Raw genomic sequence first — 25,121 nt, 5'->3', positions numbered from 1 at the left:
GAATATGTTATTGAAATATGCATTTCAAGAGAAATACTGTAGTATTGTAGGCTGAATAATAGTCTCCCAAGGATATCCACATCGTAATCTCTGAAAGCTGTGAATGTGTTACCTTACGTGGCAAAAAGGACTTTGAGGAAGTGACTAAGTTAGAGACTTTGAGATGGGTAAACCCAATGCAATCACAAGGGTCTTTGTAAGATGGAGGCAAGAGGTTAAGAGTGAGAGAGAGATAGATTGAAAGATGTTAAACTGCTGGCTTTGAAGATGGAGAATGGGGCTACCAATCAAGAAATGCAAGGAGCCTCCAGAAGCTAGAAAGGGGAATGAATTCTTCCCTAGAGCCTCTAGAATGGAAGAAGCCCTGCTGACATCTTGAATTTATCTCACTGAAACTGTTTTTGGCCTTCTGACCTCTAGAACTTCAAAAGATAATTTGGTGTTATTTTACATCACTCAGGTTGTGGTCACTTGTTACAACATCAGTAGGAAACTAATTCATGTAGTTAATCTTGAGCTAAATCATTTAATTGTTGGTAAAGCATGAGAACTAGTATCAGAGACATTCATGAAGGAAATTTCAATGTTGCCATTTAATCTGTATAATCTTAGCCAAGTAATTTATTCTCTATAAACCTTATATTTTCTCATTCATGAAATACGTATGATAACAGCTACTATGAAAAGTTGCTAGAAATATTTTGGTCTGGGGGCACCAACCTCTCCTCTCTAGTGTTCTGCCTAGTAGCATATACACAAAAGGATCTGTAGCCAAATGGGTAATAAAGTGCAAGTACATGTTCAAATTCAGAATATTATCTTTACTTTCTGCAGATATGAAATTGTGGAATGTGACAGAGGCAGCTAGTTACCTTTTAGCTTTCAGTTCTGTATTTTCCACTGTGTAATTTCCTCCATTTCAATGCTGTTCTAATTTTGGTCCACAGGTTACTGTCAGAAGATTGTTACTGATCTCCAATGAGGGAAATGCAAAAATTGAGGATAAAGTTCTGTATGTTGTAGTTCTAATGATGAAATATATTTTGTTCCTTGGGCATTATCATCTGTAAACAAAATATTCAGTGCTGTATTTTCATTTTCAATCCCACAGCTACCAACTAGAGCTGATGCACAGCTTGGATTTGATAATCAGTTCACTTTGGCTTATCTGAAGTCTTAAATCATCAAATTTCTGAACAAACCTCCAGCCATGAGTAGGAAAGGAAATATTTAATCTGCAGATGAAATCCAGATTCCATATCTACTTTGACTCAAGAGCAGGGCTTAAAACCTGCCACACAGCTCCAGCATAGTTTAATTCTGGAGGAAAATCCCCTTATGTTCCAAAGTCTGCTCCCTAATGCTGTATTCCGTGATTCTGCAACCATTCACAATTAAACAAGATGATATAATTGTTATCTAATGGTGATCTGAAGTTAAGAGTGTCTCAGAATTACTTTCAAGAATGATGGTTAGGTAGAAGAGCATTATAACCAGGTTATTAGGTCTTCCCAGTGTATTACAAAAGACATGATGAAGCACATGCTTCACATTTTCTGCTTACTCAAAACAAGTAGTAGTGTGAGTGAATAAGTGACCTAACTCACAGCCTTACCTTCACAAATTTTTAATTGTTATTAACTGAAGTCCATACTTTATTCATAATTCCTTAGTTTTTATCTAATGTTCATTTTCTTTTTTTTTTTTTTTTGCAAGATTCTGTGAAATTTTATTTTTTGAATTGCAAGTATCTGGAAAACGGATGCAGATTTTTAAATGAATTTTTTTTCTTTATTTCTTCTAAAAAAAAAGGGATACATGTGCAGAACGTGCAGGTTTTTTCCATAGGTAGGCATGTGCCATCGTGGTTTGCTGCACCTATTGACCCATCCTCTAAGTTCCCTCCCCAAACCCCCCAACATATCCTGGTGTGTGTTGTTCCACTCTCTGTGTCCACCTCTTGTGTGTTGTTCCCCTTTCTGTGTCTATGTGTTCTCAATGTTCAACTCCCACTTATGAGTGAGAACATGTAGTGTTTGGTTTTCTGTTCCTGTGTTAGTTTGCTAAGGATGATGGCTTCCAGTTTGATCCATATCCCTGCAAAGGACATGATCTCATTCCTTTCATTCCTTTTTATTTTCATTCCTTTTTAGGGTTGCATAGTCTAATGTCCATTTTCTGTTGCAGGATTCTATCCAAAATATCATATTGCATTAGTTATCATGTCTTCTTCTTCTTCTTTTATTTTTTTTGCTTTTTAATTTTACTTTTGAAGAATCCTTTTTATTTAATTTCAGAGCAAAATGGATATTTATCTCTTTATTTATATGTCAGTCACTTATGTTTTTTTTTTATTTCCATAGGTTTTTTGGGGAACAGGTGGTATTTGGTTACATGTGTAAGTTTTTTAACGATGATTTGTGAGATTTTGGTGCACCCATCACTTAAGGAGCTGCCTTCCAAGTTTCATCTATCTCTAAGTCTCACATTTAAAGTTAGCTTTTGCAGCAGAGATAGTAATGCAAACTTCATTCCATGTGTTCTCTACATTTCTTTCCTTATAGCATTTAGGCAGGACCACATGACTTGTTCTGGTTGATGCACTGTCAGCAAAGAATGGCCAAATATTAATGAGCAGGTGTGAACCTCCTTCTCATTTGTAGGAAGCATGGAGACCAGCTGTTGAGATGGCTGAGCCACATGGTGAAAGAGATTAACCTCTGAGTCACCACCTGAGACAGGGGCACTGAATAACTATTTAGCCTACCATCTTTATGGGGAAATGAACAAATTTCAGTTGCTAAACCTGCAATCATGTTTGTTTGGTACTGAAGCATAAGCGTATCCTACTCTGTCTGTGGCATCATTAAATTGTCAAGTAAAATAGTTGTGAAAGTCATAAGTAAAACGGGAAGATATACCTGGTCAAAATTCCAGAGTCTCAGAATCATGTAACTCATTTATGTTTTATTTTATTCATCCATCACAAAACACAATTTTATTTTCTAAGTAAAAAAATGGTAAAATTGCACGAAAAAATCTCTTGAGGTTTCTCAAACATCAAAAAGATCAAACATTTTGAAAAGTTAACTGCAAATGAATGCTAAGTACACTGCACTCTGCACTTAGCTTCTCCTTTAAAGTGAGTTTAAATCTTAAATGTAAAGGTGTTGACAAAATGCATTTTAAAAGATTAGAACATAAATTGGAAACAAATGGCGATTGTAAGGATAATGATAAAACTCATGAGAATTGGCAAACAAATACATTTTAAACCATGTCACATATCACTACTTTGGAAAGTCTCTCTTTTCTTATTTTTCATATTTGACATGTCAATTGGCAATCAAATATACCTAGATGTCAGAGATACTTAAAAAGTGTTTTCTCTTGTGAAAAAATCTACTGAAAATGTGTAGGCTTTACTGTTTATACCTGTTGTTCCTGATTTTTAAAATGTAAACATATTGATGAATTATTTAGGGGAAAATGTTATTTTTAATGAATTAAATATCATAATGACAGTATAGTTTAGTCATAATTGGGTCACAAAAAGCATATCTATTTTACTCGAGATATCATGTTCCAGATCTTTGAGCCTCGGTTCTATTCCAGTGTAATGTTTTTTAAAGCCAGAAAGGAGCCCCTAAAGCCTGGAGCAAGGGAAAGAAAATTTCAAAATAAAAACAAGAAATATCTAACGGTATTGAAGGCTGCCTAGCCACATTTAATAATCTACTGTATAAATAAAACTTTATTGACACTATGAGACAGTTGGACCTTTGTACCTTCTGTATCGGATTTAATTGATAATACAAGATTTCTACCTACTTCTGGGGATGTCTTCAGGATTATTAGGTAATAGACAGAATGAGCACCATATGCCAGCAATGTAAGAAGAAATGAAAGTGTGTGTTTGGCAATTTATAAACAATGAGCAGTGTAAAGGAAAGGAGGCAACATATAGGGAAGATCAAGATTAGTACAAAGATAAAGAGAGACAAAGAGCAGTGTAATGAGGGAAGGATAAGTGATGAAGCTTAAATAGACTCATTCTTGCTTATCAAAGTGAAAGGGCTGAGTCAGATCTTAGAGCAGGTGTTTTAAATCCAGGAAGTCCTGAAGGAGCATCCACTGAAGATTCAGGGGACAGTAAAACCTCCAAATCTGAAGGTAAAATACTGAGTGCCTGTATGTATTTGTCTAGAGAGGGGAAAAGAGTTTTAATTAGCTTTTTTCCAAAGTTTAACTGGGAAATTAGTTGTGGTCTGATGTCAGTCTCAAGAAAATAAATAAATAAATAAAGGCTCAAATGAAGTATAACAAGGTGGAAAGCTCATCTGAATGTGGCAGATTCTCCAGAGTCAGTAGAAATCAGTGCAAGGTCAGCTACACTGGCAGAGAGGAGTGAGGTCCTCCAACCAACCCCCACCAGAAGAAATCCCAGTTTTCTTTCAAGGTCCAAATCAAATAGCACTATCTCTTCACAAATGCCCTGTAGGAGTACACAGTCTACTGGTAGAAAGAAATATGCAAAGAAAATGACCAAATCAACATTGAGGAATACTAATGAATTTGTCCAAAAGAAAGGGTTACTAGAGGAATTAGAAACTTTGTGCACTGTTTGTTGGAATGCAGAATTGCACAGCTTCTTTGAAAGACAGTATGTTAGTTTCTTAAAAAATTAAATTCGGAATTGCCCATGATCCAGTAACTACACTTCTAAGTATATAGCAAAAACAAACAAACAAACAAACTGAGAGTAAGGCCTAAAAGAAATTTTTGTGCAATCATGTTCATAGCAGAATTATACACAATAGTCAAAAGGTGGGTAAACAAAATGTAGTATATATGCCCATCCTTAAAAAGGGAGGAAATTGTGGCACATACCACCACAAAGTTGAACCTTGAGGACATTATCCTAAGTGAGATAAGCCAGTCACAAAAGACACACACCATATGATTCCACTTAAATGAGGTATTTACAGTACTCAAAATCTATAGAGACAAAAGGTACAATGCTGGTTACCAAGGACTGGGAGATAGCGGGTAGGAATGGGAAGTTATTGTTTAATGGGTATAGAGGTTCCATTTTGTAAGATGAGAGTTCTGGAGATTGGTTGCAGATTATTGGCTATTAATTATGTGACTATATTTAATACTACAAAACTATACACTGAATGATTAATATGGTAAGTTTTATGTTATCTATATTTCCTCAAAATTAATTTTCAAAATGTTATTTTAAAGAAATGGATTACTTTAATATCTTGACCTAGAGAGATGTTCATGACGTATTAAGAAAAGCATATTACAAAATGATATCTCACAATACAATTTTTGAAAAACAAGCCAACATAAATTGATATTTTTAATGGATTTATTCAAATTCATGTAATCGCAAAGAAAAGTATATTATAATGTACATCAAGCTATTAACAGGTTATTTTGAGCAGATGATGGCAGTTGATTAACTTTCTCTTTTACATCTCTGTATATTTTCACTTCAACAATGAGAATGTGTGCCTCAATAATTAAAAATTAACAAAGAAAAATGGCAATATGGTAAGAACCCAAACATATATAGATATCAAAGTCTGTGTGCGTGAAGGCAGGACCAAATTTCTGGGCCTGGAGTATCTCTGAAAGGCCTCACAGCCAGGATCACCTGGGAGCTGGATCTTGAACTCTGAGTAGCTAAAGGGAGATGGCCCAAACCCAGAATAACCCCAAATCAGGAGAACATGCTTGATGGTGTCTGACATTGTTGCTAAAGGAATCCCATGCATATCAATTGTACACTGTTCATCTCATGAAGCTTGTGAGCAATATCAGATTAGTATTCAGTTAGGACTGACATTTTAATGGCAAATAACAGAATTAATAACTTTAAACATTTAACTCTTAAGCCTGCTTTTCTCATTTAACAATACATTATGAACACTACAGGACAATGGCTGTAATTTTACCATATTCTTTTTCACAAATTCATAAATGTTTAGGAATATCGTTCATAAATTAAAGGAAAACCAATGAGCTCAGCTTTCAATTGAATAAATTGAAAAGCAAAATTTAAGAAAAACAAGGGAAAAATAAATTTAAAAAAGAATAAATTGATTAAATCCGAGATCAGTGGCAAATCAGTATAGTAGAAGACTTTACAAAACTCTATATACAAACATTTAAAATTCAGGTAAAGTAGAATGTTTTTTGAAAAACACTAATTGCTGAAATTGATCCCAGAAGAGAGAGAAAACTGAAATAAATCAATTTCCATGAAGTAAATTGAGAAATGTTACAAAGTGAATAAAACTCATGATATGTGACTCAGAAGTCACAAGAGTTATTAAAAATGGGGGCCAGGCAGGGCAGCTCACATCTGTAATCCCTGAACCTTGGGAGGCAGAAGTTGGAGGATGGCTGGAGCCCAGGAGTTTAAGGTTGCAGTGAGCGATGACTGTGTCACTGCACTCCAGTCTGGATGACAGAGCAAGACCCTGTCTCTGAAAGCAATAAATAAATATAATAATAAAAATGAGAAGATGAGGAATGACATCAGCCAGATGGTTGACTACAGCTGCCTAGCATTTGCCTCCCCAACAACAATATTAAAAGACCAGGGCAACTAATAAACAGCTAAAATTTGACTAGAATGTCAAAGGGAAAGTGCTGGAGTGCAGTGGGGGAGTGGAGACACACCTGTGGTGGCTGGAAGTCTAGGAGGCAGTGTGGAGATCTCTGGCTTCTGCAACCCCATCCCCTGACCTAGATACATCTGCCTGGAGTCAGGAGGAATTTCCCATTGCAGGGGAAAAGGTAAACAGAAGATCCCCACCGGCCACTATTGCCACCATAAACATCTATAGTCTCTACAACAGCAGAATCCCATAGTCTTCACAAGTTCTGAGCCCTGTTTGGAGAGTTGCTGGAAACTCATGCAGCTGCTTTGACCCAGATTAGGAGCACAAGGTATCCACTCCCCACACCTATCCTCAGTGAGCAAAGTTGCTGCAGCCTAGTGCAATCTTGAGACCAGAGCCACCTCTGGAGTGTGCCTTCCTCTGCGATCAAAAGCCACTGCCTTTCTCCAGCACTGGAACTCCATCTCCATTCCACCAAGCTCACATGGGTGGCTGAATGCCACAGCCCCAGCTGTGTGAATCCTGGACTCAGCTTCAGCTGTGACTCTGGTCTTGCACAGCAGGAAAGCCAGTCCCACTCCTCACCCACCCAATGCACTTCTAGCCAAAGGAACAGTCTGGCAGTCCCACCCTGATCAAACCGCTGCAAACCCTCCCCAAAGTGGGAGAGACATCTGAGCAGTGGTATACCCCCAGGTCAGCAGAAGGGCTACATGCCAATACTCAGGGCCTAAGAAATAGTCCTCAAGCACCCCTGCCCCCACACATGTACCCATGCATCAGCCTGCATAACAACCCTGTGTCTGCAATCAGGGAGTAAGAAACAGCCCTGCAGGCCATCCTTGACAGGGATGCCAAGAAGACTGACAAGCATCAAAGAGCCCAGGTCCCAGACCTGAGCAACAGTTTTGTTTCTTAGTAGGCCACACTTGGCAGATACATCCCCCAGGCCAGATGAGCAGCCTTGCACCTTAGTCTGAAAAACAGCCCCATTGGCCCTTCTGCCAAATATGCCCCCAAGTCAGTCAAGAAGCCTCATTCTGACATTCCAAGCCTAAGAAGTAGCCCTGTGGGCTGCCCACAATATATAAACCCTTAGATCAGCTGAATAACCATGTGCCTATGCTCCAGGTCACAGTAATAGCCCTGTGACCCCAACCTCACAAGCCAGACCCCATGTTGGTCAACCTACCATGTGCACACACATGCCCCTGACCTGAGAAATAATCCAGTGAGCCTACCCCCAGCAAGGTCATACCACTACTGCTACAAACTCTCTCAGTCTATTCCACGGAGAAACTCTCAAATGCCACTAATGTGTATTACAGATTTAAACACACACCCACACACACACACACACACAGAAAGAGAGAGAGAGAGAGAGAGAGAGAGACTACACTACTCATCCACCTAGAAGCAAAGCCAGTGCATCCCATCAAATAGACACCCCAAGACCCATTCATATAAATAAGTCTTTCCCTATGAAATCCTCTCCATAAAATTGGAAGAGGAGACTTTCCCAAAAGGTGCATAGAAATTAATGTAGGACACCTTTGACACGAAAAATCAGGGAAACACAACACCTTCAAAGGAAAACACTAATTCTCTAGTAACAGACCTCAATCATAAAGCAGTACATGAAATGCCAGAAAAATAATTTAAGATAATAATCTTAAAGAAACTCAATGAGATATGAGAATATTGATAAACAATTCCATGAAATCAGGAGAACAATTCATGATTTGAATGAGAAATTAAAGAGTTGCCATAAAAAAAACTGAACAGAAATCTTAGCGTTAAATAATTCAATGAATGAAATTTAAAAAAATACAATCAAGGGACTCAGCAACAGACTTGGCCAAGTAGAAGAAAAAAATTCTGAACTTGAAGATAAATCTTTTGCAGGTAAATAAAATGAAAGGAAGAAAGAATACAAATGACCAAAGAAAACCTTTAGGATTTATGGCACATTATTAAGCAGACAAATGCACTATAGACCAAATAGCCATAACATTCATTTATAGGATATTTCACCCAACAGTTGCAGAATACACATTCTTTTCATTAGCACATGGAACATTCTCCAGGACTGATCACATCTTAGGACACCTAACACGTCTCAAATGAAAGCTTTTCATCTAAGAACCAGAATAAGAGAAAGATGCCCCTTCTCACTGTTATTATTAAACACAGTATCAGTAGTCCTTGCCAGAGAAGTTAAGCAAGATAATGAAATGAAGAAAATCCTTGTTAGAAAGGAGGAAGATGAATGGTCCCTGTTAGAGATGATATAATTAATGATGCTACCAGAAAACACTTAAAATCCATAAAGTTGCACAATACAAAATCAATATGCAAAAAATAACATTTCTATACACAAATGACAAACTAGCTAAGAAATAAATCAACAAAGGAATTCCATATACAATAGCTATATAAAAAGTAATACCTCAGAATAAATTTAACCAAGGAGCTGAAAGACCTCTACAAGGAAAACTGTAAAACACTGATGAAAGGTATTGAGAAAAGATACAAATAGAAAGACATCCCATGCTCATAAGTCTGAAGAATTAATATTGTTAAAATGGCAATATTACCAGAAACAATGTACAGATTCAATGTAATCCCTATCAAAATACAAACATTCTTCACAGAAATAGGGAGAAAAATACTAAAAAATTGTATGGAACCACACACACACACACAAACAAAACAAAACAAAACAAAACCCTGAATAGCCAAAGTCCTAAGCAAAAAGAACAAAGCTGGAGACATAACACTACTAGACTTCAAAATATACTACAAAGCTGTAGTAACAAAAACTGCCTGGTACTAGGCTAAAAAGAGACAGATAGATGTCACCAAACTGAGAAACCAGAAATTAATCCATGTATTTATAGTCAACTGATTTCAGATAAAAAAAAAAAAATGGTGCCAAGAACACTCATCGGGGAAATGGCAGTTTCTTCAGTAAATGTTGCTGGAAAAACTGGCTATCCATATGCTCAAGGATGAAACTAGACCCTTGTTACTCACTCTACACAAAAATCAATTCAAAATGAAACAAAGACCTCAATGTAAGACCCAAAACTATAAAACCGCTAGAAGAAAACACAGGGGAAATGTATCAGAACATTGGACTGACAAAAGGTTTTATAAATAAGAAGACCTCAAAAGCATAAGCAACAAAAACAAAAAGAACCAAACTGCAAAGTTTCTGCACAGCAAAGGAAATAATCAACAGGATGAAAAGACAACCTGTGGAACTGGAGAAAATATTTGCAAACTACTCATGGAATAGGGACTTAATGTCCAGAATATACAATAATCAAATATCACAACAGCAACAACAACTAAAAAATCTGATTAAAATGACTAAATGATCTAAGCAAACATTTTTCAAAAGAAGGCATACAAGTGGCCAATAAATATATTTTAAAAGGCTCAACATCAGGGAAATACAAATCAATACCACAATGAAGTATCATCTCGCACCAGTTAGGATGGCTATTATCAAAAAGTAACACATGCTTACAAAGATACGGAGTAAAGGAAACACACAGTGTGGGTGGGAATGTAACTTAGTACAGCTGTTATGGAAAACAGTATGGGAGTTCCTCAAAACAAAACAAAACAAAACAAAACAAAAAACTAAAATAGAACTATCATGTGATCCAGCAATCCCAGTACTGGGCATTTATCCAAATGAAAGGAATCAGTACACTGAAGAGACACCTGCATCCCATGTTTATGGCAGCACTATTCCAAATAGCCAAGATACGGAATCAGCCTAAGTGCCCAACAACAAATGAATGGATAAAGAAAATGTGGTATATATACACAATGAAATTCTATTCAGCTATTTAAAAAAATGAAATCCTGTTATTCATGGCAACATGGATAGCATTATTTTAAGTGAAATAAACCAGGAAGTTAAACACTGCACGTTCTCACTCACATGTGAAAACTAAGAAACAAAATGTTATCATAGATGTAAAAAGTAGAAGGGAGGATAGTAAGGACTGGGAAGGGTAGGGGGAAAGGTGGATAAAAAGAGATACATTAAAGATACAAAATTACATCTAGATGCCATAAATAAATTCTAGTGTTCTACACCACAGTAGGATGACTATAGTTAATAATAATATATTATTTAATACATAGTTTCAAATAGCTCAAAGGAAGATACTGAATGTTCCTAATACAAAGAAATAATAAATGTTTGAGATGATGGATATTCTAATTACCCTGATCTGATCCCTACACACTATATGTATCAAAACGTCATTAAGTACTTCATGAATATGTACTTTTATTGCTTGCCAATGAAAAACTTAAATTACAATAAAATGAAATAAATGGAAAGATGAGATTCATGTAGAAACATAACTTACCAAGGATCCCAGTCTCTAGCATTTCAGTATTTTTTTGGTTGTGTAGTGACCATCGACATGGAGAAAGTAATTTGTAATCCTAAGCATGTGTTTAGATAGAAAGGCAACAGAGAAAAGTATTCTTTCCTATTATCAATCATCTATACCAACACTATTAGATAGACTGAAAAAGTGTCTGACTAGCTGTCAACCCCACACTGCAAAAAGAATCCTAGGCAGCTCCTCATATTGGTGATCTTTTGTCCCACGTGATCTTCCCATTACTGATGGAACCAAGGATGGATCTTTTACCTGAATAAAGGATAGAGAGCATATAATCTGATCAATAGCCTACAAAATTTTATCAGCCAGTCACAAACCCTTTGGACATTTTAGTAGTAGCAAATGTAAAAGCAGTTGTTCAGTGAATCACAGAAGCTACAGCAGATAAAGCGTAGCTAAATCATGTTAATAGCTGTTTCGTATTAATAGTATAGAAATATTAAAAAAAAAATCCACAACTCAGTTGCTTGGTAGCAACATGATAATCCATCCACAGTGGCTCTGGATCTGAATAGCTATTCAGTAGCCATCCCCCACAAGCCTGGGTTGACTAGAATTCTTATTCTTCTAATGAAGTCCAGTGGATTGCCTTCCTTCATTTCCCACTAGGCTTAACAGCTTAGTTGGAATTCCTGGCTTTTTCATTTCCATTCCCATTGGACAACAAATTGTTTTGTTATTTAGTTGAGAAAGTTCTGTTCTAAGCTTCAGCCTAAGAAGCAAACCATCTTCAGATAACATTTTCAATTCCTGGGCTGGTGAAATAAATGAAGTTTTGATTTAGCATTTTTGAAAGATTAAAGGAATTGGTCTTTTTTAAGGCTGTGAGGAAATTTATTAATGGCATTCAAGAAAATGATAGATTCTTACATAGGTAATACTGACCAGCTGTTCTTCATCTCTACTGAGGGCAGAACAAAGAAAATGGTGTTAAATTGCAAAATTAGGGATTGTGTCAATTTAATAAATCACCCAGTCCTCATTCTCTCATCTCCCACTCTCTGTCCCAGATGCTAACCTTTTCAGCTAAGTGTTCATTACTAGGCATTTCATTTTCAATTCAATTTATTCCCAAATAGGAGGACTTGGGCAGCCCAGTTTTTTGATTTATGGAAGTACAGCACACTACACAAGTCCTCTTCAAATCTGCTTCCATGATGAAGCATTGCCTGTCAGAAGCACTATGCTGAGCAACCGAATGAGGACAAATGCTGACACACTTTTCAATTCTGATCACAGTGAGCCTCTGATGCCAACCACACAGAGGCACACTATTCCCCACTGTTGTGTTGTCTATTTCCTTCCAAGCATACATATGGTCATAGGACACTTTGCTGTCAGTTCTCGGGCAGCCCTGACAGCTAGAATTTTTAAAATTACAAGGAGAAATTTAATTCTATTAAATGAATCTAAAGGAAGTAAACAGGCTTAGCAGAGTATAGGGGCCAAGGAACAAACAGAGGAGACAGGGAACCTACCAATGGGGAATCAATAGTGCTTAACAGGGATGCTAACATTGACAGTAGTTAAGACATGTCAGTGATATCAAGTACAGTTGTGTTGAGGATTTTAATGCTCACTTCCCCAATTCCTGCCCCCACATACTCAAAAAGCAGCCTTCTTTGGGATTGGGGGGAGTCGTGGTCTGCTGATATCCCCTGTGCAATAAAACAAAAAGACCAAAGTGTGTTCCACCCAGAGGAACCACGCAGCACAGTAAGACTTTAAAGGTAAACACTGGAATTTTAAAAATAAGTTTATATAGAAAGAAAACTGCATAGAATATTCCATTACTAAAGCATGAGGATAAATGCTAACCCATTCCATGACTTTACACCACACCAAAGTACAGAGAAGCTTCTTACATGAAACTTCTAATGTTCTTAGTTTGATCATTCACATAGGATAAAAACTGATCTCAATGAAGATATATTAATCTTCCAGTGGCCCTGACATCAAATATCTGCCCACACATTATTTAAAACAAAAGAGGTTTGTGTTTTTACAAACACCATCAGCATCTCAGTACCACTCGATTCATTTGCCTTATTTTTTGTCATTTTCTCAGATTGTGAAAAGCAAAATAGTCATATGGATTTATGGCTCCGACACTACTATTTTCAGTAATTAAGCACACTCCGTGAAAGACACAAACACAGAAGGGGAAAGAGTCCACGTGAGGGGGGCAACTCTCTGTACAGTACTTAAATTCTACTATAATTTAACTACTAAGTAGTAGTTAAACTACTTAGTAGTTTAATTCGGAAACTACTAAGGTTACATCATTGCAAGCTTAATAGTTTAACATTGATTTTTGAACGCGAGAGCATCAGAATGAAATACCAAAAAGAATGCCTAAGAACATCTTTCTCTCACCATGTTTAGGTATTTTATTAAAAATAAAAATGATCAAGCAATTTAACATTTTTATTATTTAAACCTATATCCATTTCCTCATATTTATGAAAGAATTTTATATACATAAATATATATGTGTGCATATATATACATATATGCACATACATAAAAAACATTATTGTTTCATTTTGACTTTTTAAATCAACATTTGATTCCATCTTCTACTACAGATCTGTATGTGAAAGATATCTGAGTAGAGGACGGGGTTAAATATTGACTCACAAAGTCAAAATAAAGTAAGAAGTCTCATTCTAGAAAAAACAGATACCTCACATTTATTGCCTGTTATAGTAAATGCTAGTGGGAAAATCAAAATATATGAAAGAGAGTTTTGGACCTTTAAGCTCTGAAATTTAAGTAAAAGATAAACTGGACATGCAACCTATGGTTAATTTGAAATATGCCCATGCTGAGAACTGAAGAGTGCCTGCACACTGCGTGCCCATCTCACTCTGAAACTGCTCGAGAGCCTTAGTGGAACATTCTGGTCAAACTTTCCCATATTTTAAAATTATCAGATAAATGTTTCGGGACTTATATAAGAAATGTCCATGTTTTCTGGGCCATGAAACTGACATTGGCTTCAAGAGCTCACAAATTATTCCTCAGAGTCTTTAAAAGTGACAGGTTGTAAATTTGCTTACTTTGTCCTACACTTACCTCCAGCCTCATAGCAACTTTTTCAATTTGGCAAATTATCTCTTTGCCAGCCATTAGAGTTGACAGGTAGGCAAAAGGGGATGAGGAGCTCTGGCGTCCTAATTATCCCAGTGACCTAACTGCTAAAACTCTGGAGTCTGATAAGACAGAATATAAATGCAAGACATTCTCCTTGCTTATGTGGAGGAATGTCATTATATCCTCTAGAAGTATACTTAGTGAGATAGCTTAAATACTTTTGAAAGAAAGGGGCTTGATTACTAAAATGGTTGACATAGTTAAGAGAGCATTCATTGTGGTTTTATGTATCTAAAATGCACTTGGCATACATAAGAATGGAAATCTGCTGGCTGATAAACTATTTTAAAATGAAGATTCTATCATCTACTTAAGATCCCTTGGAGGATACTGAGTGTTCCACATGATAACTATTATAATTATAAGCATTTGTCAAGATTGTTTAAAACACTCTTATCACAAAAAGCTTGATTGTAACAGTGGGCTGGTGTGGGTAGCAGCCCTTTCATAGTGCTTGTGTATAACAGCCTACATAGTGCATTTATGAAATGGAAGAATGGTTTTTCTGTTAAATGCTAAAATTCTAAAAAAGCTTCATTTGCGATGTAAGCACTCTGAGGAAGGATAGTCAGAGCTTAGACATGGGCTTTAAGACCAAGGCTGAATCTTCATGATGGGTCTCACAAGATTCATAATATATCTATGCATTGAAAAAGATAGTGATGGGCTGAGCGTGGTGGTTCACGCCTGTAATCCTAGCACTTTGGGAGGCTGAGGTAGGTGGATTGCCTAAGCTCAGGAGTTGGAGGTCAGCCTGGGCAACACGGTGAAACCCCGTCTCTTCTAAAACACAAAATATTAGCCAGGCGTGGCGGCTGTAGTCCCAGCTACTGGGGAGGCTTGAGGCAGGAGAATTGCTAGATCCCGGGAGGCACTCCAGCCTGGACGACAGAGCGAGACTCCATCTCAAAAAAAAAAAAAAAAAAAAAAAGAAAAAGAAAAAGAAAAGAAAAAGAAAAAGGTAGTGACGGAGTTTGACATTGTTCCCAGTGGCTGACACCAGAGATTTCAAGGAGTTTGAGAACAGGTCAGCATATCTGGATGTTATTTTAATCAAAATCTGATGCAGTAATGAGGTATAATTGATTCTATTTTAAATAGTTTCATATTCACTATAATCTTTAGTGACTCAATAAACCAAATGAGTTTCTAGGCCAAGTTTCAAGTTCAGTTGTTACAATCACTTCAGAAGATCCTCTTATTTATTTCAATTCAGCTCTAAATCACAGTTAAAACTCTTTGGAATCTACTGAAAGTTTCGTGGAACAGTTGTACTGGAGCAGTAGCAGTACAGCTGGATTTAACCAACAGCCTTTTACTTAACCTTCCAAATTCTTCCTTGAACTAAAACAAAGAGCAAAACAATAGAAGCATATAGATTTAATAAAGTGCTTATCCACAAAAAATTAAAACACAATGCTATTTGATAGACAAGCAAATCTGTGGAGAAAAATAATTTCACAGGCAAAAACATAGTTTTAGGCGATATAAAACGATCACTTTTTGCTTAAAAGCATTGGAAGCCTCCCAGATAACTATAGCTTATACTATAAGCAGAAGAAAGTAAATAATTGAAAGAGCATGATATCACTTCAGGAACCGCCCAAGTTCAACTTAACGAGAAGCTATATCACCTCTCCATATTCACTTCTTACCCAGAGGGAGAAATGGTACAGAGACACATCATTACACTGTCATCTGCTCTCTGACTACTGTATATTTAAAATTCATCAGCTGATGAAATACGATGGAAAATGTCTCATGTCATCTTGCCTGGAAAATAGTTACAGAAAAAAACAAATGAGGAATCTTACAGTTCAAACTCCAAAAGAATTTTCAGGTTTGAAGCTCCTAAAAGAACGGGTATCAATTCTTCCAGCTTCATGAAGAGTACTTACTTTTAAAATGTCACCTAAACTATCTCCTTGGTATTTTTTATTACCTTATATTTTCTTACTACATCATTATGTCATATTGTTGTTATTATTACTATTATCTTTATTTGTCTGTCTTGTCTCCAGGACTAGTGAACTCCAAAATCTTCCACAGAATACATGTAGAAATTACACTCCATGTGCACCTCACACTGGTTTAAGTTGAAGAGGTTGCTTGGGTTGTCCTGAGATCTAGCACAGGTCTTTAGCTCAGCTCGCCTGTGACCCATTCATGAATCACGTGAGAAACTCCTCACTAGATTCTGAGGTTATTGAAATCACGGTATTCATCTTCATGTACACAGCTCCTAAAACAGTGCCCTCAATAAGGAGATAATAAAAAAATAAACAAATTCTGTTAGGTGGATTACAATGCTTTTCATAGCCCTGGTTGTCAGCCAAGCCCTGTATCTGGGCAGCTTTATCTCCAGCCGCTCATCGTCACTTGTACCTCATCCTGGACTCTGAAGCATTTACAAGTTTATGTCATAGTGCTGCACTTACTAACTTGGAACATTCAACAAAGAATTCTGAGAAAGTTATCTCCAGCAGAGAAATGCCAGGATATTGCTGTCACAGATCCTCCCCGCATAATACTGCCAGAGACTAGAATTAACACAACCTCTTTCCTCTCCTGCCCCAACATCTAGTCAAATGCCAGGTCCTGTCATCTCAACTTCTAATGTCTCTCCAGTCCATCTATTTCTCTCCATTTCCAGGATCACCATACCACATAAGATTCTCATCATCTCTCACTTAGAGGATTTTCATACCCTCCTAATCCCTCTTGAACTAACCACCCACCTTTCTTCTCATGGCATCCTAAATGAGCTTTCAAACATATAAATATGATAACCTCAACTAAAATTTGTCCTTCACTGATCGACGCTCTTAGAACTAAAAAAAAAAATTTACCCTGACCTTCAGTGCATGATCTCACTGCCAGCTGATCTCACCGTGCTTATCTAGCTCCCTTTCCTGCTCATTTCACACCCATACCATTTTCTGTTAGTTCCCTGAATACAACAAGCTTACTGTCACATTAGGACACACAAGTACTCTTTGGGATGATTTACATGCTCTCCTTTCTTAAACTGGTTAATTTTGACTTATCATTTAAATATAAGTCAAAAGTGAACATCTCTAGAGAATTTTAGCCAACATCTACTAAGTACCTAATGTATGTTCTCCTCTGTCCTGGGCTTCAGAAGCAAAGGGGTAAGCAAGATAGAGAAGGTTCTTGCTCTCATGTAGGCTAGTAAGTAAGATTTCATTTGGCAACCAGCAACTAAATATCCTACTGTAATGACTTAAGTATATAGTATTTATTTCACAAGTACAGGAAGACCACAGGCAAGCCTTAAACTGATACAATACAGCAACTAAACAATGTCATCAGTGACCAAGGCTCTTTGCTTATTTTTACTTCTTATCCTTAATGCAGAAATTCTGATGTATTCATTCCTATCATTGTCAGTCATAAGGTGATTATACTTCATCTAGACTCTAAAGTAATGCTGCAGAGAGAAAGGGGTGACACTTATTACAAGGAAAGCAAAATTTCTCGAAGGAATATTCAGTGGTGTTTCCCTTGTAATTCATTGACTGGAACAGTGCCACATTATGCTTCTGTACTGGCATGGAGAATAGGACACTGGATTTTATTAGATGGGAAATTGTCATACTAAATAAAACCAAGATGTTGGCATTTGAAATATGAGAAGAGTGATTACAGGTTCTCCTGAATAAAACTTCTAGGCTCAGGAAAGGAGAGAGTCACGGTGGTGAATGGAATAATGGCTTTCCAGAGATGTCCATATCCAACTCCCCAGAATCTGTGAATATGTTGGTTGCCTGGCAAGTGGGAATTAAGGTGGCAGATGGAAACAAGTTTACTAATCAGCTGACCTTAAAATAAGGAAGTTATCCTAGGATATTTACATGGTTCGTATAATCACAAGGGTCTTTGAATATGGATAAGACAACCAGATAGATGAAAATAAATAACAAAATGGCAGGAGTATGTCTCTACTTATCAATAATAACATTAAATGTAAAGAGACTGAACTGTCCAACAAAAAGACATAGAGTGACTGAATGGAAAAAAAAACAAGACCCAATGATATGCGTTTATAACACACTTCTTGGAAGTGTGTTTCTTCCTATAAAGATACACATAGACTGAAAATAACGAGATGGAGAAGGATATTCCATGCCAATGGAAACCATAAAAGAGTGGGAGTAGCTATACTTTTCAGATAAAATAGATTTCAAGACAAATACTGTAAAAAGAGACAAAGAAGGCATAATAAAAATATCATGATATTATATATATATCATTATATAATGATAAAGGAGTCAAATCAGCAAGAGAATATAATGATTATGTGTGTGTGTGTGTGTGTGTGTATATATATATGTATATATATATATATCTCCCCTCAACACTGGAGCACCCAGATAAATAAAGCAAATGTTGTTAGAGCTAAAGAGAGAGATAAGCACCAATACAGTAATAGCTGCAAACTTCAACACCTCACTTTCAGTATTGGGCACATTTCCCAGACAAACAATTGAAAAAGAAACATTAAGCTTAATCTACACTGTAGAACAAATGGACCTAATAGCTATTTACACATTTAATCCAACAGCTGCAATATACACATTCTTCTCCTCAGCTCATGAATTATTCTCAAGAATAGACAATATTTTAGGTCACAAAACAAGTCTTACAACATTCAAAAAATGAAAAAAAAAATCAAGCATCTTCTCTGACCACAACAGAACTAGAAGTCAATAACAGGAATTTTGGAAAAAAAATGGAACAGTATGCTTCTGAATATCCAGTAGGTCAACAAATAAATTAAGAAGGAAATTGAAGTCCCGATATGTTGGCTCACACCTGTAATCCCAACAATCTGGGAAGCCAAGGCTGGCAGATAACTTGAGGTCAGGAGTTCAAGACCATCCTGGCCAACATGGTAAAACCCTGTCTCTACTAAAAATACAAAAAATTAGCCAGGTGTGGTGTGCATGCCTGTAGTCCCAGCTACTTGAGAGGCTGAGGCAGGAGAATCACTTGAACCTGGGAGGCAGAGGTTGCAGAGAGCCAAGATCATGTCACTGCACTCCAGCCTGGGAGACAGAGAGAGACTCCATCTCAATAAATGAATAAATAAATAAATAAATACATGAAGGATATTGAAACATTTCTTGAAACATATGATAATAGACACACAACATACCAAAACCTATGGGATACAGTGAAAGCAGTACTAAGAGAAAAATGTATAGTTGTAACTGCCAACATCACAAAAGAAGAAAAACTTCATATACATAACCTAATAATTCATCTTAAAGAACTTGAAAAGAGCAAACCAAATCCAAAATTAGTGGAGGAAATAATAAAGATTAGAGAGTAAATAAATGAATTTGAAATGAAGAAAACAATATGAAAGCTCAATGAAACAAAAAGTTTGGGGTTTTTTTTTGGTAAAAATAAACAGAATTGATTATTTTCCAGAGTAACAAAGAAAAAAAGGGGAAGACGAACCAAATAAATAAAATCAGAGATGAAAAAGAAGACATTACAACTAATACTGCAGAAATTCAAAGAATTACTAGAGGCTACTGTGAGAAACTATTAATATTGCCAATAAATTGGAAAATCTAGGGAAATGGATAAATTCCTAGACACACACAGCCTACCAATATTGAACTAGGAAGAAATCCAAAACCTGAACAGACCAATAACAAGTAATGAGACCAAAGCCATAATAAACAGTCATCCAATGGAGAAAAGCCTGGGACCTGATGACTTCACTGCTAAATTCTACCAAACATTTAAAGAACTAATAACAATCCTACTCAAACTATTCCAAAAAAAAAAAAAAAAAAAAAAAAAAGGACGAGTACTTATAAACATATTCTATGAGGTCAGTGTTATCCTGACACAGAAACCAGACAAAGACATCTCAAAAAAGGAAACTATAAGTGAATAACTTCATAAATATTGATGCAAAAATCCTCAGCAAAATGCTAGCAAACTGAATGCAACAATACATTGAAAGGATCATTCCTCACGACCAAGTGAGATTTATCCCAGGAATGCAAGGATGGTTCAACATATGCAAATCAATCAATATGATACATACATCACATCAAGAGAATGAAGGACAAAAACCATACAATCATTTCAATTTATCCTGGAAAAGCATTTGATAAAATTTAACATTGCTTTATGAAAAAACCCTATAAAAATGGATATAGAAGAAACATATCTCAACAAAATAAATGCCATATATGACAGGAACATAATTAGTATCATACTGAATGGGGAAAAACAGAAGGGTTTTCCTCTAAGGCCTGGAACATGACAAGGGTGCCCACTTTCACCACTGTCATTCAACATAGTATTGGAAGTCCTAGCTACATAAATCAGATAAGAGAAAGAAATACAGCACATCCAAATTGGAATGGAGGTGGTGAAATTATCATTGCTTACAAATGATATAATCTTATATTTAGAAAAATCTAAAGACTCCACCAAAAAACTGTTTAGAACTAACAAACAAATCAGTAAATTTGCAGGATACAAAATCAATATATACCAACAGTGAACAATTTGAAAAATAAATTTAAAAAGTAATCCTATTTACAATAGCTATATGGAAAACTAAATACCTAGGATTATCTTAACCAAAAAAGTGAAAGATCTCTACAATGAAAACTATAAAATATTCATGAAAGAAATTAAAGAGGACACAAGAAATGGAAAGATATTCCATGTTCATAGATTTAAAGAATCAGCATTGTTAAAATGTCCATACTACTTAAAGCAATTTACAGATTTAATGCAATCCCCATCAAAATACCATGACATTCTTCACAGAAATGGGAAAAATAATTCTAAAATTTGTATGGAACCACAAAAGACCCAGAAAATCTAAAGATATCATAGCAAAAAGAACTGGAAAAATCATATTACCTGACTTCAAATTATACTATAAAACCATAGTAACCAAAATTGCATGGTACTGGCATAAAAACAGAAATATAGACCAATAAAACAGAATACAGAACTCAGAAACAAATCTACACACCTACAGTGAATTCATTTTTGACAAAAGTGCCAGGAAGATGCACTGGGGAAAATACAGTCTTTTTAATAAATGATGCTGGGAAAACAGGATATCTATATGCAGAAGAATGAAACAAGACTCCTATCTCTCATCATGTACAAAAAACAAATCAAAATGGGTTAAGGACTTAAATCTAAGACCTCAAACTGTGAAGCTACTACAAGAAAACATCAAGGAAACTCTCTAGAACACTGGGCTCAGAAAGATTCCTTGAATAATACTCCACAAGCACAGGCAACCAAAGCAAAAATAGACAAACAGGATCACATCAAGTTAAAAAGCTTATGTACAGTATGAAACAAAAACACTGAAGAGATAACCCACAGAATGAGGAAAAAATACTTGCAAACTATCCATCTGACAAGAGATTAATAAATAGAATATATAAGAATCTCTAACAACTCAATAGGAAAAAATCTAATAATCCAATTAAAAATTGGCAAAATATTTGAATGGACATTTCTCAAAAGAAGACATACAAATGGCCAACAGGCATAAGAAAAGATACTCAACATCATTAATTATCAGAGAAATGCAAACAAAAACAACAATAAGACCCCATTTAAAATGGCTTTTATCCAAAGACAATAACAAATGCTGACCATGACGTGGAGCAAAGGGAATGCTGATATGCTGTTGGTGGGAATGTAAATTAGTACAACCACTATGGAGAACAATTAAGACCACTATGGAGAACAATGAAGAGGTTCCTTATAGAAACTAAAAGTAGAGCTACCATATGATCCAGCAATCCCAATGTTGGATATATACCCCAAAGAAAGAAAATTGGTATATTGAAGAGATATCATGTTTGTTGCAGCGTTTTTCACAATGGCCAAGATTTGAAAGCAACCTAATGTCTATCGAAAGATGAATGGATAAAGATAAAGTGGTACATAGACACAATGAAGTACTATTCAGCCATAAAAAAGAATGAGATTCTGCCATTTGCAACGTGGATGAAGCTGGAGGTCATTATGTTAATTGAAATAAGCCAGGCACGGAAAGACAAACTTCGTGTGTTCTCACTTATTTGTGAGAGGTAAAGATTTAAACAGTTTAATTCATGGAGACAGAAAGTAGAAGGATGGTTACTAGAGGCTGGGAAGACTAGTGAGAAGGTAGTAGGCTTGGGGGAGATGGGAATGGCTACTGGGTACAAAAATAATAGTTAGAAAAAATAATAAGACCTAGTATTTTATAGCACCATGTGGTAACTACAGTTAATAATAATTTAATTGTATATTTTTTATATAACTAAAAGAGTACAATTGGATTGTTTTTAACAAAAAGGATATATGCTTGAGGGAATGGATACCCCATTTTTCATGATGTGACTATTACTCATTGCATGCCTATATCAAAATATGTCATGTACCCTGTAAATATATGCACCTACTATGTACCCAAAAAAATTAAAAATAGAAAGTTAAAAAAAGAAGTCTTATTCTTGTATTTCCTCCTTTAAATATCGAAAAGAAAGCTTTCCTATCATCTTAACATGAAGGTAAAGTCCCTTCTACCCTGACCTTTGGTAGTGACCTTTGGTAGAGCAGTCTGTACCACTGCTCCTTGCCCACAGCAATTCTCTCTGTTTGATGCTCTTGGATTCATGTATTTTAGGCCAAATACAAATTCCATTCAGTGCCTAGTCTCAAGTAATCACTTCTCTTTTAAAGGGCATTGCAAACCAGTGTCTACATTTCAATGTTCTTCCCACTCTACAAAGCAGAAGTCAATTTAGGTAAGCCATTGACAAGAAGTCTATGGGTGCCAGTACTGTATTGATCAATTCTCTGCCACTAGTTAGATTTGCCTGGTGTTTGCATTGACATTGCCAAAGCTGTCAATCAACCTCCAGCTATTTGGCACTCTAGAGACAAGCCAGAAAACTCAAGGGTGAGAGAAGGAAATGACCAGTTCTATTTTTCTACAGACTCAGAGGATTAGCATAAAATGAAAATAATTGTGGAGACATCTTATGAGCCATAAATTCATGGCCAATAACCTAAATAAAAAATAGTCATAATGCAGGCCTATGCATAAGCTGTCATTACAATCAAGACTAAATTGAGGGTCATTTTTAAGTAAAGATACATCCGGAGAGGATGGACACAGTAACAAATATATAAAAATTTATTTTTTCTTTATCTCTTACTTATAGACAGTAAAGATTAGTCGTAATTTCCTTGATATGTTACATACCTTAAAACATCTCTCAGGCCTTCATAGCATATATAATATGTGACATTGCAGTATGGGGCTGACTATAACCCAAATAAAATAAAATTTAATTGAAATATTTCTTCAATTTCATGGAGAAATGTGATTGAGGCTCATTTTAGAAACTATCACTACTAAAGTATCTAGTGTAAACTTGTCTGAAGTGTTTTTGCTTTTATTTTATCTGAAAGAGAAAGCCAAGTGTGAAGTTTTCACTATAAAATCGAAGAGTTGAGATTATTTAGGTTTTGTGGTGAGCCATATTTTTAAATATTTGGGGTTCAATCTTTTTCTGGGATAAAAATATTAATAACTGGCATAATGGTCAGGCAGACAGCTCCCACCTTTAACTCCAGCACTTTGAGAGGCCAAGACGGGAGGTTTGCTTGAACTCAGCAGTTCAAAACCAACCAGGGCAACACAGGGAGAACCCATTTCCACAAAAATAACAATAAATAAAAATAAAAACATAAATAACTGGCAGAAATGAATTTGAATACAAATATCATATTAGGCTACATCAATTAGTTGTGTTGTTGTTAGGCAAGGAGAGAAGAGCACAGACTTTCTCCCAGATATGGCTCGACTATGCAGAAACACAGTGATCTCTGTGGTTGTCCACAACCCTACAAGATTATAACGCTAAGACCAACGCACACTCTCCTCCCATAAACATTCACATCTCTTTATTACCTTATTGTTCTCTCAATGCTTTATTTTTCACTTGCATATAAAGCCTTTAGGTCTTGTTCTTACTCATACTGATAACTTTCATGAATGCATCACCCACTCTGTCGTGCTTTCTTGCCATTTGTTACGGGTTGAGCTGTGTCTCCTCGAACTTCATATGTTGAAGTCCCAACCCCTAACACCTCAGAGTGACCTTATTTGGAAATAGGGTCATTGCAGATATAATTAGTTTAGATAAGGTCATTAGGGAGGGCTCTGGTTCAATATGACTGGTGTCCTTAGAGAAAACAGAAATCTAGATACAAATATGTATAGAGGGGAAATATTGTGAAGAGCCATAAGGAGAAAAAGTGTCTCCATAATTCAAAGAGGTAACATCTCTTTTCCTCATCACCTGCAAAAGGAACCACTCCTACAGATACCTTGACTTTGAACTTCTAGTCTCTAAAACTGTAAGACAATAAATTTCTGTTGTTTAAGCCATTGAGATTGTGGTACTTTGTTAAGGCAGCCCTTGCAAGCAAATATATAATTTTTAAGCATCATGGTATTTCCTAATTAAATCTAGAATTCTAGAACTTTATTCAAGCCATATTACATTCAGTATTCAAATCATTTTTTTTTCCAGATCAAGGATTTCTTCTTTTTAAAAAAGGATAAAGTATATGCTCTTCTAAAAATCTCTTCCTCTCTTTGGTTCTTGTCCTTACTTATATGTCCATTTATGAATATTTTTCAATTCACTTTCTTTTGGTACAGCAACCAGAACCAATTGCAGAGTCCTATGCTTTGATGCAAGGATAAGTCACTTCGTAACTCTCACTTTCCTCATTTGTAAAAGGCACTAGAAGTCATCTTACAGTATTGTTTTGAGAATTAAACAAAATAACACCTATGAAA

The sequence above is a fragment of the Macaca nemestrina genome, chromosome 2 (genome assembly GCF_043159975.1).
Source record: "Macaca nemestrina isolate mMacNem1 chromosome 2, mMacNem.hap1, whole genome shotgun sequence".
In the NCBI taxonomy this organism is placed as follows: domain Eukaryota; kingdom Metazoa; phylum Chordata; class Mammalia; order Primates; family Cercopithecidae; genus Macaca; species Macaca nemestrina.
The sequence above is the reverse complement of the archived record's forward strand: the minus strand, read 5'-3'. Positions refer to the sequence as shown.